Raw genomic sequence first — 19,581 nt, 5'->3', positions numbered from 1 at the left:
TGGCCAAGAAGCAGCCCTAAGACCGGTCATTGGCTCATTCAACCAGAACCAAGGCTGCTACCACTGTGTGGGCACACTGACTTCCTGTCTTGGACATTGTCAAGTAGGTAAGTGGCTCTCGCCATATGTTTACAAATCACTACAGTCTGTAGGTAGCCGGTATTGCTTTGGCGTTTATTCAAAATGTGAGGAATCTGTGGTCGCGTAGGCTCTCATTTTAATGAGATTACTGGGTTTTGAGATGCAGAATCACCCGTGGTGTGGGAGACTAAGTCTGACCCATTCCAGGTGACACCTGTCGCGCTAATCTGGGTTTTACTCCGGCTAACTAGAGGTGCCTCATCTCAACCTAGGGGCAGGGATGACTGGCAGCCGAGCGCATGACATAATTGGTTCTCAGGGAAGCCGTGGTCACTCGGGTCCCATCCGTTTCTCTTTTATATTGATCTCATATATACAATGACAACCAGAGGCCGTATATGTTTCAATAATGTTTTTAATGAAGCGACTGCATCTTAGATAGCAAAGCGTGAGCTGCAATAACCAGGACGCACAGCATGACAGTATTAATATTGTGACAAGGAGAGTGAAGCATCAGAAAAACGCTACCATATTGTCACTACAGTCAACAGACTAATTCCTACCTATACTGTAATAGAGCACCGCATGTTAAGCTCTAATTCTGCCCTTCAGGTTCCCCTGGGAAGACGACATCCCCCATACCTGAGCAAAGGCCTGAAGTCTGTATTAGCATCTGTAGCGAAGCAACCAGCATAGTCGTGGTTCTCTGGCTGAAATCTCCATCTTTAACATGTAAAGAACAGGGAGGTGTTTTATAATAAAACAGCTGATGTTCTGAGAAAATGTCCCTACGTAAGAATGTGTGTTTTCTACAAATGTCGGAGACTAAACTTATACCACGTTCACCAGCAATTTATCTTGCTGTAGACTTGGAAGAAGCACAGTGAGCAAGAATGTCTTGTTTGAGAACAGTGCTGGCCTAGGCAAAAACCGTTAGATAGACAGAAAATAAAACAAGACCATAAAAGTTGCTATTGTAACAATAATAAAATGAAGCCGAATAAAAATACATCTAGGTTAAAGTGCACAGCCGCAGGCCTAGTATGCTGAAATAACGTGCATGGAGCTATAGTTAAAATGGCTACACAACACCCTCCCCTTGTCGGTTGAAGGTGGTTCAAAGCCTAATTAATATAAAATGCTACTAAAAGCTCAACCTAAAATATGCATATGAAAGAAAATGTCAATCATGACAAGTTGAAAGGACACCTGAGCATATAAAAGGACAATTTAAAACGTGAACATGTGGCATAAAAGCAACCGAATTTCAAGAGTCAGTTATTTTTAGAATTTCCAATCGATTCTGGGACCATGGAGGACAGGAAATCTTCCACTTAGGCAGGTGTTAAAGTTGGAAAGTGATCGCCGAGAAGGACAAAGGAGCAGTCGTGTTCCAAAGCCTGGGGCTCAGCCAAGGCGGCATTCCATGGTGTGCCCAATGACGAGTTAAGAGCCACATCCTCCAGGAAGGGCAAATCATAATTGGCTTCCCGTAGCAAACGCACATGCATGTCTGGTAATGAGCCCTCAGCGAGAACATCATCAGATCAGTGTCCAGTGAAAGCAAGCGCTGCGTAGAAAGACAGACTTCCAGTGCTTGTTCGTAAAGGCACACAATGCAAAACCAGTTTGAATGACAGGGACCAGTCACACTCCAATTGCTCCAGGAGTGTAGCTCCAAAATACTGCATCATGCATTCACGACACAGCTGCGCTGATGGGAGAGCTTTCATTCCTCCTTGTTGTGGCGGGGCAGCCATTGTGCATAAAAAATAGCAACAGCAGAATGCCAACAATTATAGCCAAAGTTATTGGAAATCCCCTGAAAATAATGAAGAAAATTGAATGAATGGCTGATAGTATTATACCGAATATGGAGGAGAAGGTGTGAACGAAATCTGAACCAACAGCCTTAAAAAAAATTGAGATTCCAGTTGTACTTGATACCTTAAATATCCGTCCCACAAGTTCACCAAAGTGTCTAGGAAAGTTGGTACTTAAAAGGGACTGTATCTCTGCTGACGACCTTGCCACCTGAAGCGCATAGGTCTCACGCGCGGATGTAAGAGCCACATGTTTTTTAAACAAAGCCTTGAGTCTGCCCAACTTGTCAAAATTCTCATTAGAAGTAGCAATATGAGACCAAATGTCCGCTACCGCTTTTATTTTAGTGGGAGGAAAGAGTATGTTCCGACTGCATATAACAATCTTAGAGACCGAAACAACAAACTGTTCCGGCTTCATACCACAACAGTCTTCACCATTGAGGAGGGCATAGCTGCCGTTTGAAAGTACCTGGAAAGTAGGTCTACTCAAGGGGACTGGAACTCCCTTCAGATAACAAGCTAAATTTGCTGCAGACTCGTTACACGCCCCATGCAAGGTGACAGCTGTTTACAAACCACTGAATGGCTGACTGACGTCTAGCATTCACTACCGCTAAGAAAGACTTCTTTCATGCCACGGAGACATTTGCACGAGAAGGGAAGCTCCCACACTTCATGGATGTAACTATCTCCCAGCTTTTCATATCTGCCTACCGGAATGTGTTTTAAACAGGAGGTGAATTGAATGGTGGAAATGGGCAGATTAATGACCCAGTGTATTAACCATTCAGCAGATGGTATTTCAGCCACAGTAAAAGGCAACTTTTCTAATTTCTCGATGTTTAGCATGACATAAGTCGCTTCTTTCTTAGCCATTAGTAGTTGTTGTTGCGTTAAATTAAAGGAAAAAAATATTTCCCTTGCGCTGACATGTTGCCAGGGAACGTGACCCGCCTTCAATGTTTGAAGTGTCCAACCCAACTGCATAATGGACCTTAGCGGACACTGTCCATGGTATAAAGAAGACATATCTGTTTGTATAATGTGTATAGCAGAAGACAATGTTTTTAATGTGTATTTCTTGTTGGCCAGGGTATTAATCCCATTATCTACAACAGCTAATGCCTTTTTTAGATTTTCCTGGTCTATTTGCCTTAACCGGGCAGCAGCTTCTTGTTGAGAAAGCTTCCAAATTTCATTATATACTTCATATAAGAAACGCTTTCTGCAATATTTTCTGGGGCCTAACAGGAAGTCCTGTAAGTCGGTGTTATTAGACAGGAGACTGACGTGTTCTCTAACCGCATCTAGTGAGGAAGTTCTTAACCATTGCTTGTATAGTTTCCCTACACTATATGGTGTTACTATACCTGCATGTTCGGATGATATATAGCGAGGGTCTGGCCTGTTAGTTCTAAAACCACTGAGGAGTTGATAAAACGTTTTACACCCGTTGGTATCTATTGGCCACAATAACCACCCGCCAGGACGTGCCAGTGAAACATTAAATGTGCCATTCTGGACCCATTCATGAAGCTGGTCTTCAGTTGCATTTGTAAATTGTTGCCATTTATAGAATTTTGCAGGGGCAGGTATACTAGGCATGTTCAATTCCTTAATCTTTGCTAAGCCTAAACAACTTGTTTGTTGTACAGTTTCATTTAAAAATATCATTTGAACAGGTATCAGGCATGCTCTAAATAAAGCTTCCTTCCCCCGTATTTGACAATGTCTAGTTCCCCACACACTTTTTAAGTCAATTGACTTCAGCCAATATTCATAGCCTTCTATAATCAACCAGGAAACAAAGGAATCCAAATATATAAATTTCATATTTGTCAATAATATACGTATGTTTTCCGTAGGTGGCGATTTAAAATAATACGACCCAGCCTTTTTAACATCATGCCCAGAAAAATATGTAAACTTTTCAGAATACGTTTAGGAACTCCCTTGTGGTGGAGTCGGACAATGTTCCCATTGTGCATAATTAAAAACTGTTTTTGGACTGCTTGCTCTGTGTATGAAATGATGCCCATAATAATGATATCAAAACATATCACCATACTTTTCTTTAGATTGATAAACCTCTTTGTTTTCAAATATAATATAATACTGCAATTCAGTCATCATAGAATCAACTGTTTTCACATCCCAATCATCAGAAACAATGCCTGGTATTATTATATCATTCATTGAAAGTTTGAATACATATGGTACTCGACAGATCTCTGTAGCTCCGGGTGTATCAAATGTTACTTTATCCCAAACAATCCCATCAGGAATTGGTATGGTGGAAATGTTGACAAAAGACAAGTCTCTGCTGACTTTGTGTGATGAAAAATGTGGTTTTAGGACCTCATCCACCAGTTCAACTGTTGATTTTTCAGGAAAAAAATGACCATGTATTAATAAAAAGACAGTGATGACAAACAACAATCCAAAGCAGGAAGGCTAGTACAGTCAAAGCCACAGATAGTTCCATGGAAGAATAAAGTAAGATATTTTAAGCCAGTTTATCAGCTTACATGTTTTAGACAGTTCAGGTGTTGAAGAGGCGAATGAGTCTGAGATGTCATCATTGATGTCGGCAAAATATCCAGAAGCAGTTAGTGCAAAAACTGGAGCTGTGTTAGTTGGTGGAGTTGGTATTTCCCGGGGTGGCACAGAATAAATAGCACCACCCGTCTGTGTTGAAGCTGTATCGAATTGATCAACTATTTCTGTATTATTTGTTGTCAGTGGAACTAATGAAAGATCATTTTGCACCCTCCTTACTTTCTTACCTGTACATTCTACAAATGCATGGTGGCGGTGGCAAGCCATCTTTGAAAATAATACATTTTAGTCTTTCCATATTTTGATGTCTGACTCTTGAAAGCAGCTCTTTTCAGAAAGTAACCAGGGTGTTCACTTCCCTCACTAATAACAGGAGCTTGGAAAACACATAGAAATCACCTAATGGTTTGCCCAGTCAAGAGCAGAAATCCTATCAAATCAGCGTGCTAGAGTTAGGAGCAGACCACTATCCTACAAGATTTTTTTGAAATCACGATATATAGTCTGACGCAGTCATGACTGAAACAGTTAACAGGCCCCATGAACTTGCTAGAAAAGTAGGGAGGCAAGCTCTAGAGGCCCTTACAAGGCAAACTCAATTTGGTCTTGTGCTTGAAACAACCACTGTGATGTAGAAGTGCTCTCGTTATCACATGTACACTCTTCTTCAAGATAAAAAATCATTTAGGGAGTAGCAGCTGAGTTCTGCTTTCTTTTGGAAGTGCTACTTAGAGGAGCTGGCTGAGTTCTCCTTTTGTCTGGAAACTCTACTATCCTTATAGAGAGAAGAGGAATCCGTTTATCCCTATGTTGCCCAGTGTGCTTGATGAAGGTTGAAAAGTCTTCAGCGATCCTGGTGTTTCCAAAGTGGTTGCTCTCTGGGTGTTAAAAAAAAGAAAAAAGAAAATAGATCGGGACTTGCGGTACATTAAAAACTATGCCATAGTTGACTGAATTGCAGTCCCCACGGCACGAAAGAAGCTGACTAGTACGCCGGCTGGCATGGGGCTCTCCTCCAGACAACAGGTAAAGAAGTTGAGATAGTGAAAAGAAAAATGATGGAAAGGTCTTCTGTGATTCAGTGTTGCAGCTCTAAATCTAATGCACTGCTCAGTGGTATAGCCACCAATACTGGGAGAAGATCTCATGCAGTACTTCTATAGGAATGTATGACAAGGAGGAAGGTAGTTATCTACAGAGGCAAAATGATCTCCAGTACGCCTCCAGTCAGCAAACTGTGCAACCGGCACAGCCAGCAGGCAACTGTGTTCAGTCACCACCTTGAGAAGATACACTTGGCCAAGGGCCTCTGGATTCAAGCAAAAACTCACAATGCACTCAATACTATGCCCTTCTCAAGGGAAAGCCCTTTTGGGAACGCAGTGGAGAATTCTCTAAAGAAACTTAAAAAGATCCACAACGCAATTAAGTTTGTGTGCACTCTGCTTAAATGAGCCATTCAGAGGTGGATTTTCTCTGAGGAAACAAATCAAACCAAAGAAGAAGACACCCTACCCCTCCTCCGCCCACCTTGACACAGTGGTCCAGTACACAGTTGGCACCACTTCAGTGGCAATATTCCAGCGTTCCAAAACAGCCCTTATTTGAAATGGTCTGGCCCTGAAAGACTTCTAATCACATGTCAGAGAAAGGACAATACAAATGCACTTGACTAACACTATCACTGTCACCATGTTTAACCTCAATAAAGAAGGAGGGCTAAGATCATACATACTGTCAAAATTACCACAGGACATACCGAAATGGGCCAACCAAAGAAACATAGCACCAGTGGCAATATATCTGACTGGCATGGCAGTATACCTGACGGGAGTGCAAAGCAGAGAAGCAGATAGGTTAAGCAGACAAATGCCTTACACGAGTGGGAGCTAAAACAATAAATGGTGGAGAGAGAGTTTCATAAGTGGGTCACTCTGCTCAAAGACCTCTTCACAGCTCAGGAGAACTTAAAATGGCAGAGGTTTGCACACGGATATATTAAACCAAATGTAATTAGGAAATGTGCTTTCAATAGAATTGTCAAGGGAATTTGCATACACTTTCCCCCAATCCCACTCACCGGCAGTAGAGAGATGCCAACAGGCACTGGTAATCCTTACTGTGGTAGTGTCCCAATGGGCCGGTCAAACATAGTTCACGACCTGGTGGTAATGGCAGTCAGACGAGTAATGAAATTGCTAGTGAAGCAGAACCTGTTAACATTGCAGTTTGGAGCAGGTATACCATCTACAACCAGCCACACTCAGCAGCATGACTCCTGAAGACAGTTTGGTCACCTTAATGTGCATCAGCGGATTATGGATGTCCTCAAAGAGGCAAGAAGATATACCATAATGAAGTGCTACACCGCAAAATGGACCAGGTACATACATTGGTATGACAGAAAGGGCCTGGGAAAATTTGAACTTGAGACCCAAAGCTCAACCCCCACACCAATTTGGTGCCTAAACCTATTACTAAGTCTACTCAGAAGACAATACTTTTGAGCCGATGTATGGAGCAGGTCTCAGATACTTAACTCAAGACTACCTTAATTGCTGTCATATTTTTACAATGAGAGAGTGAACTCTACGCACTTATAAAACAAGAATCCTACCTGCGAGTCGAGTGCTGGTGGTGAGGAGAGCATTTTCATGTCAATCAAGCCGTATAACTACAAGTTTATTTCCAACAGCCAAAATGTCAGGCTGAATGGGCTCGTCACCCCGTAGACATCAGAAGGGGAATCCTTTGTTACCTACAGGAAACAAAAAGACAATCGGGACAGGAGAGCAATTTTGCATCCCTTTTGCCCAGACTACCAAAGATTTGCAAGTCATTAATAGGACTGGTGCAAGATTGATAATCTAAACAGTCCAAAAATTTAACAAGACAGCAGGAATGATGCTGGAAGAGAACCCAAGAGCTCACTCCACAGTGCAAGAAAATGCATGAAGCCCACTTTCTTTGCTACTCACCACATGGTCACTTGGCATGTCTTTACTAAGCCTTCCCATGGATGTCCAAGCTAACAAAGGTAGAGGTGAGACAAAAAATGCTCAGAAACTTGCAAATATAAACTCTTTCAACCTATCTGCACTGTAGGAGGTGGATATAGCTGCTGTATCAATACACATCATCTTAATCCAGAAAAGGTTCACCCTGCACACTGAAATGGTTACTTATATGTAGGGATAGATTGTCGGCTTGAAGAATTTTTTCGATTCGCATGTGGCCTTGCGCCTCCCTGGAAAAGATCAAGTATTTCCAACAGGGAGGTATGTTAACTTACAGAACAAGAGGAAGCCAAATCTGCAATAAGGTTGCCAAAGAGGGCCAAGCTGAGGGGGTTATAGAGTGTATGCCAGACACCATTTAAGAAGAGAAATAGCATAAATGATCAACAACTCAGTGACCACCAAAGTAAGATTGAGACATTTCTCTACTCGCCCACTAGATGGTGGATTAATGTACAACAGCTTCAAAACTACTCCTACTGGTAAGTAACCGTTACAGTACAAATCTTTTCCCTTCCCAAACACAATATACCTGCTTTCATAGAGGATGGTTGTGTCCTATACACCAGTCCTCAGATACTTAGATCTCATGCTCTGAGATTGAGTGGTGCACATTTATTTCCCTTGCTGAAGTAAGCTTTACATCGCTACAGGGAATAGGTATTGTCTGCTCATTCTGCCTTTTTTGCCTTCCTTATAAACTCTTTGTTCAGATAGTCTTCAGTTGTGCAATACTTGAAAGGCCTGTTATACAGATTTATTTCCTCCCCCTCTATTATCAGTGGGATTTAAATTTGGTGCTGAAAACTTTATCATAGCGTCTTTGTTTTAACCAATATTCAGTTCGACTGCACCGTCAGCCAGCTGCTGTGTTTTTTACCCATTCAGGCTGGTCCTTAACACCTGCTCAGTGTTTTTGCCACACATTGTTTCTGCCTTCTACATGGTCCTGTCCATAACACTTCTCTTTCTCACTTCCCCTCACACTACTAATGAAGGGGACATGTTACACTGATTTGCCCCAGCCATAGAATCAGATACTGCATTGACTGTACAAAGGTTAGGACTGGATTAATGATGGGTTTGCTTGAGCTTATCTGGAGCTAAGAAAGGCACACCCCGTACTAATGGTCTATTTCGTGTTGGATTGCTCTTTGTATTAAGATTAGTTATGTCTTCCAAGAACAACTCTTTTTCTAATCAGATCCAAAGGTATGCTGTGTGGTTTCTGCTGTTTTTATTTCAAAGAATAGGCTCTCGTGGTCCCTTCCAGCATGCCTCAGTTGGGAAAAACTACAATTGAATCCAGTGCACCAGACACCCCTTATATAATCGGCTGCAAGTAGTCATGTGGCACCCCCTTGTGGAGTGAGATGACCATTGCTGGGGTCAGGTTTTCTGGATCCAGTCTGGTACCTGGAGACTACTCTTTTATGCAAGGAATCTGCAGTACAGTTTAGTATACACCAGAAATATTGCTCCCAAGGAGCTAACTTTCTTCTGACCCATGTATCCTGTTCAGTTATCCTGTGCCCCAACTTTCCTTCTCTAAAGTCTTGTAGTGTCTGTCTTCAGTCAATTGACCTAATTAAGAGCTCATTTACCACATCCCAAAACCCACTTGAAACCGGTTTCTTAACAGCTGCACTGAAATTAGTCTGTCTAATCTTCAGCCACCCAGAATCTATCTTTGTACTTCTAGATCATTTCTGTTTGCTACCCCAAATATTTAAGTTTTCTGTCTATACTGCCTCTCTCAACAGCTTTAATTCATTTTTAGTTTTCTGTATGAGCTGCTTGAAACTGAAACACAAACATTTGTCTGTTTTCCAACATTTACATCTACACCAAGATCAAGTTTTTACTAAATCACAACCATTCATCACTGGATGGTGTCTTCGACTGTCCAAAGCTGAACTCTTCGAAGACAAATTATTTATTTCCATGCTAAAACTACATCTACGTCTCTCACGCCAACTATATTCTCACCAACTACAAATCTTGGAGTAATATTCAGCTCCACTATAAGCCTGGCATCCACAGCTGCTGCTGCCAATTTTCAACTGCTAGCAATCTGCAGAATCTGCCCTAAGATGCCCTTCTACACTGCTGAAACATTGACGTCCACCCTTGTCTTGCGCAAACTGCACTTCTGTACCACTTTATTAGTAGGTTTTCCTAAGCTTTCATTTTCCCCAATGTATAGGGTAATTAATTTGGCTAACCAAACTCTGCACATTCTTCCCATACACACCATATTTAGCATTATTGTCACTGGGTTGTATGAGTTATCTGCCAAAAATAAAACCTTCTGTAAGCTACTTGACCTAGTTTTCAAAACTATGAACGGACCAGCTTTTCACTACTCAACCACAAACTTATTGCATACTCGCCCTTCTTCAGGTTTTTGCTGAGGTAACAATAGTCTTCTAGTGAAACACAGATTTTCATGTGGCATAAAGGGTCTAAGCTTTAAACTTGCTTGGATCGCATTACTGGGGAAACCGACCCTGCAGACCTGCAACTCCATCTCTTCTCTGCCACCTTATTTGGCTGTAAAAATAGACTGTCAAAATGGCTACATACTGGTTCCTCACACCTGAAAGGTTCAACAGGGCATCCCTACTCGGAGGGTGGATTGCTGGAAAGGCTGTGGAACCCCTGGGACCTTGCTTCACCTTTGTGCCTGTCCTAAACTCACACACTACTGGGACACAACCATAGCTGACTGACTGGTATTTAAATTCAAAGTTAACTTGCGTTCCAGCGTACGTTATTTCAGACCTACCCAACACATTAACATTCCGCTTAAATCATGCAAAAAGGGTGCCATATCGGTCTAGCTCTGAGAGGAGCACTCCAAGCCATTCTCTCCAACTGGGCACAGAGAAGCTACCAAACCACACAACATGACCTCATGGACCATGGCGTATTCTTGGTATGGAACGGCTGACCCTTACTTTGACTAGTCCGATAGACTTCTAGAAGGAGTTGAGGTAACCAAATATAGCGATCTTCTCTACTGAATTCAACCAATTGTCTTGCCCTTATTACCTTCGCCTACTGTGCAACACAGGAAAGGTTGGGGGGTTGGGGGCTTGGGTGCAGGAGGGGGAAGGGAGACTGGTTGGACTCATTTTGTTATTGTTTACTGTCCAGTACCCTCATAGGGGGTTCGTTCCCTATTATGTTGTATTATTTTGTGTTGCACTATTGAAATAAAAAAAAATAGTTTTGAACCATAAAAATAGACTGTTGCAAACAAGAAGGAATGCAGTTCCTGTTTGTACACCGCCCTTTGTCCCCTGCTGCGTTGTCTGACAAACATGTTCCCATATGAATTCACTTCTTGTGAGATACATTAATTTATGTATTGTCGTACAATGTATATAATGTGTAGCATTGTTGTGTACTGACCCTAGTGTACTGCCACCCGGTTTGTTATCCAGCTGTTTATTATTTAGCTGTGCACCACAAAACTATTACTACGTACAACATTTGTTGCTTAAATGCTTTCGGTGCTCTTCTGTTGTTAAAAAAAAAAAAAAAAAAAAGAAGTTTCTCATAAAACTGAAGTGCTGACAGGGAAAACAGTTGGAAAAAGGGGGTAGATACCCATTAATAGTTATTTTCATATTTAATAGAGATTAGATCCCAGGATGAACAAAAAATATCTGATATAAGAACGATACATTTCGGACATAGTCACTGGAATTCAGACACCACCTCATTGCAGTTCCTCCTTTTGTCCCTGCTGCTGTATCCTGGAAATAATAAAAAGGAAGCAGTCAGGCTGATTTGTTGGGCAGTAAATGTTCCCTGTGAGGCTGAGGAGATCATGCACCCCACCCCCTCTCCTAGATAAGCCCAATTATATCTCTGTAGATTTCTCATCTGTGCACTGTACAGTCATGTCTGTTCACTGGGGATCTCTTGAGTAAAAGGGTTGAAACAGCAAAGCGTGGCGCTGAGATTAGAATGGGCACCCAAAATGCATATCTCCTTTTGAGAGTGACTACTGTCCTCTTGCCTGGCTGAGAGTGGCAGTGATGGCAGCATCAGTTCTAGTGGGAAGGACAAGCCAACTTTGGGTTGAGCCTACTGGACAAAGCGAGTTGTCTATTGTCAAAGGACTTAATGTATGCCTATCAAAGTTTACGGAGTCTGTCTGCCCATTACTTACGATTGGTTGCTTTGTCTTATTTGCTTGCTTTGTGTTCAATGACTTTGCTCGTCTATCTTGTGTATGTTCCTCCCCTGTATCATTGCCTCTTTGCCATTTAATGGATTGTCTTTTTCTGACTTTCCTCTGCTCACTTTTAGGGATCTACTTCTTTCTTTTTGCTTAAGTACTGCGTGAGAACACATGTTTTCCAGCTCTCAACCCTGTGTGCTTGCATTGACCGCCCCCACACACTCTGCTCCATTATGCTGCAAGCAACCTCTAGTACACCTCCCATGTCTGTCTAACTTCCTTCCTCCCTCACACGTTGTGTTGTTTTAATGCTTGTGTAGTTCAGGGATCATGCAGTTTTTGCTCTCCTCTATCAAGTGCACCATTCACTCCAACAATCCCCATCTTTAAAAAAAATATTTTTTGTGTGTGGGGGAGGGGGGGGGGGGGAGTGGGGGAAATTACTACAACCCTTCAGGTTAAAAAGATAAAGGTCCTTCTGCAGTCTTTCTTCTCATTTTTTTTATTTTCAGGTCACACTTTTTTACTTTTGGCCATGCTGTATGTTGTCCTGCAAATGCTGTACAGTATCATCCAAAGGCTTTGGCAAAGCCAGTAAGTCCTTTTGACTTTACCAGTGCTTGTTCCCTGATGCCTTTCGGGTAAAGATGTCATCAGGCATCTCCTGCTAAAAGGTCTCCCTAGTATCTTCAGCCTTGCTCTTCATTCCTTATATGTGGGATATTGATTGAAAATGTATATCACTCTGTATGTGTAAGACAGGATGAGGATGGAGGGTGGTGTGTTTTGTTTTAAACAATGAATACAGGAATCAGTGCCTGGGCGGTTGCGTAATCTTCCTTAAAATTACTTGCTCTAGCTTGACTCTGGAGACTGGTAAGCATTGGTGAAATATCCTTTCTTTTCTGACTTGGGGAGTAACCACTGGTATTTTCCTGTATCATCCTGTAGGAAGTTGGCTCTGTATGTGCTAATTCAAAGTAAGGAATAGCATGCACAGAGTCCAAGGGTTCCCCTTAGAGGTAAAATAGTGGTAAAAATAGATAATACTAATGCTCTATTTTGTGGTAGTGTGGTCGAGCAGTAGGCTTATCCAAGGAGTAGTGTTAAGCATTTGTTGTACATACACATAGACAATAAATGAGGTACACACACTCAGAGACAAATCCAGCCAATAGGTTTTTATATAGAAAAATATATTTTCTTAGTTTATTTTAAGAACCACAGGTTCAAATTCTACATGTAATATCTCATTCGAAAGGTATTGCAGGTAAGTACTTTAGGAACTTCAAATCATCAAAATTGCATGTATACTTTTCAAGTTATTCACAAATAGCTGTTTTAAAAGTGGACACTTAGTGCAATTTTCACAGTTCCTAGGGGAGGTAAGTATTTGTTAGGTTAACCAGGTAAGTAAGACACTTACAGGGCTTAGTTCTTGGTCCAAGGTAGCCCACCGTTGGGGGTTCAGAGCCACCCCAAAGTCACCACACCAGCAGCTCAGGGCCGGTCAGGTGCAGAGTTCAAAGTGGTGCCCAAAACGCATAGGCTAGAATGGAGAGAAGGGGGTGCCCCGGTTCCGGTCTGCTTGCAGGTAAGTACCCGCGTCTTCGGAGGGCAGACCAGGGGGGTTTTGTAGGGCACCGGGGGGGACACAAGTCCACACAGAAATTTCACCCTCAGCGGCGCGGGGGCGGCCGGGTGCAGTGTAGAAACAAGCGTCGGGTTCGCAATGTTAGTCTATGAGGGATCTCGGGATCTCTTCAGCGCTGCAGGCAGGCAAGGGGGGGATTCCTCGGGGAAACCTCCACTTGGGCAAGGGAGAGGGACTCCTGGGGGTCACTTCTCCAGTGAAAGTCCGGTCCTTCAGGTCCTGGGGGCTGCGGGTGCAGGGTCTCTCCCGGGCGTCGGGACTTTAGGTTCAAAGAGTCGCGGTCAGGGGAAGCCTCGGGTTTCCCTCTGCAGGCGGCGCTGTGGGGGCTCAGGGGGGACAGGTTTTGGTACTCACAGTATCAGAGTAGTCCTGGGGTCCCTCCTGAGGTGTTGGATCGCCACCAGCCGAGTCGGGGTCGCCGGGTGCAGTGTTGCAAGTCTCACGCTTCTTGCGGGGAGCTTGCAGGGTTCTTTTAAAGCTGCTGGAAACAAAGTTGCAGCTTTTCTTGGAGCAGGTCCGCTGTCCTCGGGAGTTTCTTGTCTTTTCGAAGCAGGGGCAGTCCTCAGAGGATGTCGAGGTCGCTGGTCCCTTTGGAAGGCGTCGCTGGAGCAGGATCTTTGGAAGGCAGGAGACAGGCCGGTGAGTTTCTGGAGCCAAGGCAGTTGTCGTCTTCTGGTCTTCCGCTGCAGGGGTTTTCAGCTGGGCAGTCCTTCTTCTTGTAGTTGCAGGAATCTAATTTTCTAGGGTTCAGGGTAGCCCTTAAATACTAAATTTAAGGGCGTGTTTAGGTCTGGGGGTTAGTAGCCAATGGCTACTAGCCCTGAGGGTGGGTACACCCTCTTTGTGCCTCCTCCCAAGGGGAGGGGGTCACAATCCTAACCCTATTGGGGGAATCCTCCATCTGCAAGATGGAGGATTTCTAAAAGTTAGAGTCACCTCAGCTCAGGACACCTTAGGGGCTGTCCTGACTGGCCAGTGACTCCTCCTTGTTGCTTTCTTTGTTCCCTCCAGCCTTGCCGCCAAAAGTGGGGGCCGTGGCCGGAGGGGGCGGGCAACTCCACTAAGCTGGAGTGCCCTGCTGGGCTGTGACAAAGGGGTGAGCCTTTGAGGCTCACCGCCAGGTGTTACAGCTCCTGCCTGGGGGAGGTGTTAGCATCTCCACCCAGTGCAGGCTTTGTTACTGGCCTCAGAGTGACAAAGGCACTCTCCCCATGGGGCCAGCAACATGTCTCTGGTGTGGCAGGCTGCTGGAACTAGTCAGCCTACACAGACAGTCGGTTAAGTTTCAGGGGGCACCTCTAAGGTGCCCTCTGGGGTGTATTTTACAATAAAATGTACACTGGCATCAGTGTGCATTTATTGTGCTGAGAAGTTTGATACCAAACTTCCCAGTTTTCAGTGTAGCCATTATGGTGCTGTGGAGTTCGTGTTTGACAAACTCCCAGACCATATACTCTTATGGCTACCCTGCACTTACAATGTCTAAGGTTTTGTTTAGACACTGTAGGGGTACCATGCTCATGCACTGGTACCCTCACCTATGGTATAGTGCACCCTGCCTTAGGGCTGTAAGGCCTGCTAGAGGGGTGTCTTACCTATACTGCATAGGCAGTGAGAGGCTGGCATGGCACCCTGAGGGGAGTGCCATGTCGACTTACTCGTTTTGTCCTCACTAGCACACACAAGCTGGCAAGCAGTGTGTCTGTGCTGAGTGAGAGGTCTCCAGGGTGGCATAAGACATGCTGCAGCCCTTAGAGACCTTCCTTGGCATCAGGGCCCTTGGTACTAGAAGTACCAGTTACAAGGGACTTATCTGAATGCCAGGGTGTGCCAATTGTGGATACAATGGTACATTTTAGGTGAAGGAACACTGGTGCTGGGGCCTGGTTAGCAGGGTCCCAGCACACTTCTCAGTCAAGTCAGCATCAGTATCAGGCAAAAAGTGGGGGGTAACTGCAACAGGGAGCCATTTCTTTACACAAGCCCCCCCCAGCCCACAGGCCAGGAGACTCAGCCCAAGCTGGGAGAGTCTTCCTAGTCTGTCAGGCGAGGAAGAGTAGGAGAAATAGGCTGGTTAGTTGCAGGGCCTACTCTGCCTTACATCCTTCTGTTCAGGTCATTCCCTTTGGGGAACTGACCTACTTCCACAGTGATAGGACCTAGTCTGAATTGCCTCTTGTCTGCCTCTTCAATGTCTCCACCCCTTCTTTCTATTTTGGTCTTAGAGGTATCCACCTCTGCTGACCTTATCTTGGCCAGGGTTACCCCTAGCTTACCCAGAGAGGTTACCCAGAGCTGGAGTAACCCCACCATGACCAATAGGGTCAGGGGGCCTAACTTGCTATTTGGCATGGGGTCAGACCACCATGCTAAGGATAGTGCAGCCATAAAGGCTAACACCCAGCAGAGGCCACTGACAGCTGTCAGTGCCCAGAACCACACCTTTAGCTCTTCACCTAAAAGGGAAGGGGCTAAGTTACAGGCCTCTTTGGGTTCAGGTTGCCTGTCTGCTGTATTAGAGTGGGGGGTTACCACATCTTGTAGTAAACACCCTTCTTCCACTCTTTCTTCTGTTAGCTGAGGAGCCACCCACTCAGGTTTAACAGTTGCCTGTCTAGCCAGGACTTCTTGTGGGTCAGGTTGGACTTTATCAGGGCCATTTTTGGAGTTCTCCCCTACTGGAGCAGAATCTCCTTGGCTTGCTGTAACCTTGGCTAAAGGTTGTCCACCCTTCCTACTCTGTTTTCTTTTCTTCTTCTTCTGGGGCCTGCTTGCATTTACTGCAGAGGCAGGACTTCCAGAATCCTTGGGAGAGGACTGGCACTGGACCAGTTCCTCTCTTGGGCTCTGACTAACCTCTGGGTAGTCATTTCCAAGGAGACAATCAAGGGGGAGGTCTGTACTGACTACTACCCTTCTCCAGCTAAGAGTGCCACCCACTTCTATGGGCACTAAAGCCACAGGCCTCTTAGTGACCCTGTCTAGGCTAACTCTTACCCTGGCAGTCTCACCTGGGATGTACTGGTTTGAGAGCACCAGCCTGTCATGCACAATAGTGTGACTGGCACAAGTGTCTCTCAGGGCAGTGGTTGGGATTCCATTCACCAGTAGGTGGTGGAAGTGTCTACTTCCCTCTGGAATCTCCAACTCACCGGTTGGGCCCTGTTTCCAGTTGAAGGCTAGGAAGACCTCCTCATCTGAGGAGTCATCTCCCATGGCTACACTGGTTACCCCTGGAATTTTGTTCTGGGGTTTGTTTTTGGGACAAGAAGTGTCCTTGGTGTGGTGCCCAGACTGTTTACAGTTGTGGCACCATGCCTTAGTGGCATCCCAGTTCTTACCCTGGTACCCACCTTTGTTTTGGGTTGTGTCTTGGGGCCCACCCACCTGTTCTGGTTTTTGGGGGCCTACAGAGGACTCTTTTTCTTTGTTTCTAGTGTCACCCACTTTCTCCTGGGGAGTTTTTGTAACCCCTTTCTTTTGGTCACCCCCAGTGGAAGGTTTGGTTACCCTAGTCTTGACCCAGTGGTCTGCCTTCTTTCCCAATTCTTGGGGAGAAATTGGACCTAGGTCTACCAGATACTGATGCAACTTTTCATTGAAGCAGTTACTTAAAATGTGTTCTTTCATAAACAAATTATAAAGCCCAACATAGTCACACACTTCATTTCCAGTTAACCAACCATCTAGTGTTTTTACTGAGTAGTCGACAAAATCAACCCAGGTCTGGCTCGAGGATTTTTGAGCCCCCCTGAATCTAATTCTATACTCCTCAGTGGAGAATCCAAAGCCCTCAATCAGGGTACCCTTCATGAGGTCATAAGATTCTGCATCTTTTCCAGAGAGTGTGAGGAGTCTATCCCTACACTTTCCTGTGAACATTTCCCAAAGGAGAGCACCCCAGTGAGATCTGTTCACTTTTCTGGTTACACAAGCCCTCTCAAAAGCTGTGAACCATTTGGTGATGTCATCACCATCTTCATATTTAGTTACAATCCCTTTAGGGATTTTCAACATGTCAGGAGAATCTCTGACCCTATTTATGTTGCTGCCACCATTGATGGGTCCTAGGCCCATCTCTTGTCTTTCCCTCTCTATGGCTAGGATCTGTCTTTCCAAAGCCAATCTTTTGGCCATCCTGGCTAACTGGATGTCCTCTTCACTGGGGCTATCCTCAGTGATTTCAGAGGTGTTGGTCTCTCCTGTGAGGGAACCAGCATCTCTGACTATTATTTTAGGAGTCAGGGTTTGGGGGACCCTGTCCTCCCTAGATAGGACTGGTAGGGGGGAATTTTCCTCCAAGTCACTATCCTCTTCCTCTGAGTTGCCACCCTCAGAGGGGTTGGCCTTTTCAAACTCTGCCAAAAGCTCCTGGAGCTGTATTTTGGTAGGTTTGGGGCCCATTGTTATTTTCTTTATTTTACAGAGTGACCTTAGCTCCCTCATCTTAAGATGGAGGTAAGGTGTGGTGTCGAGTTCCACCACAGTCACATCTGTGCTAGACATTTTGCTTCTAAAAGTTGGAATACTTTTTAAGAATCTACAACTGGTTCTAGAATCTAATTCAAACTTTTACAAACTTTTAAACTCTAAAAGAAATGCTAAACAGGATCTAACACAAGGCCCTAGCAGGTCTTTTAAGAATTTAGAAAACTTTTCAAATTGCAAAAATCAATTTCTAATGACAATTTTGGAATTTGTCGTGTGATCAGGTATTGGCTGAGTAGTCCAGCAAATGCAAAGTCTTGTATCCCACCGCTGCCACCAATGTAGGAAGTTGGCTCTGTATGTGCTAATCAAAGTAAGGAATAGCATGCACAGAGTCCAAGGGTTCCCCTTAGAGGTAAAATAGTGGTAAAAATAGATAATACTAATGCTCTATTTTGTGGTAGTGTGGTCGAGCAGTAGGCTTATCCAAGGAGTAGTGTTAAGCATTTGTTGTACATACACATAGACAATAAATGAGGTACACACACTCAGAGACAAATCCAGCCAATAGGTTTTTATATAGAAAAATATCTTTTCTTAGTTTATTTTAAGAACCACAGGTTCAAATTCTACATGTAATATCTCATTCGAAAGGTATTGCAGGTAAGTACTTTAGGAACTTCAAATCATCAAAATTGCATGTATACTTTTCAAGTTATTCACAAATAGCTGTTTTAAAAGTGGACACTTAGTGCAATTTTCACAGTTCCTAGGGGAGGTAAGTATTTGTTAGGTTAACCAGGTAAGTAAGACACTTACAGGGCTTAGTTCTTGGTCCAAGGTAGCCCACCGTTGGGGGTTCAGAGCCACCCCAAAGTCACCACACCAGCAGCTCAGGGCCGGTCAGGTGCAGAGTTCAAAGTGGTGCCCAAAACGCATAGGCTAGAATGGAGAGAAGGGGGTGCCCCGGTTCCGGTCTGCTTGCAGGTAAGTACCCGCGTCTTCGGAGGGCAGACCAGGGGGGTTTTGTAGGGCACCGGGGGGGACACAAGTCCACACAGAAATTTCACCCTCAGCGGCGCGGGGGCGGCCGGGTGCAGTGTAGAAACAAGCGTCGGGTTCGCAATGTTAGTCTATGAGGGATCTCGGGATCTCTTCAGCGCTGCAGGCAGGCAAGGGGGGGATTCCTCGGGGAAACCTCCACTTGGGCAAGGGAGAGGGACTCCTGGGGGTCACTTCTCCAGTGAAAGTCCGGTCCTTCAGGTCCTGGGGGCTGCGGGTGCAGGGTCTCTCCCGGGCGTCGGGACTTTAGGTTCAAAGAGTCGCGGTCAGGGGAAGCCTCGGGTTTCCCTCTGCAGGCGGCGCTGTGGGGGCTCAGGGGGGACAGGTTTTGGTACTCACAGTATCAGAGTAGTCCTGGGGTCCCTCCTGAGGTGTTGGATCGCCACCAGCCGAGTCGGGGTCGCCGGGTGCAGTGTTGCAAGTCTCACGCTTCTTGCGGGGAGCTTGCAGGGTTCTTTTAAAGCTGCTGGAAACAAAGTTGCAGCTTTTCTTGGAGCAGGTCCGCTGTCCTCGGGAGTTTCTTGTCTTTTCGAAGCAGGGGCAGTCCTCAGAGGATGTCGAGGTCGCTGGTCCCTTTGGAAGGCGTCGCTGGAGCAGGATCTTTGGAAGGCAGGAGACAGGCCGGTGAGTTTCTGGAGCCAAGGCAGTTGTCGTCTTCTGGTCTTCCGCTGCAGGGGTTTTCAGCTGGGCAGTCCTTCTTCTTGTAGTTGCAGGAATCTAATTTTCTAGGGTTCAGGGTAGCCCTTAAATACTAAATTT

General features: G+C 44.8%; 1 protein-coding gene across 2 annotated transcripts in view; it reads left to right on the top strand.

The window, feature by feature from the left end:
- The window catches only part of OGA (O-GlcNAcase), a 475,247-nt gene that overhangs the window by 334,402 nt on the left and 121,264 nt on the right, over positions 1-19,581 (top strand). The window lies entirely within an intron of this gene.

Source organism: Pleurodeles waltl, chromosome 6, assembly GCF_031143425.1.
Source record: "Pleurodeles waltl isolate 20211129_DDA chromosome 6, aPleWal1.hap1.20221129, whole genome shotgun sequence".
NCBI classification, from domain to species: Eukaryota; Metazoa; Chordata; class Amphibia; order Caudata; family Salamandridae; genus Pleurodeles; species Pleurodeles waltl.
Note: the sequence above shows the minus strand (reverse complement) of the source record. Positions and strands in the feature narration are given on the sequence as shown.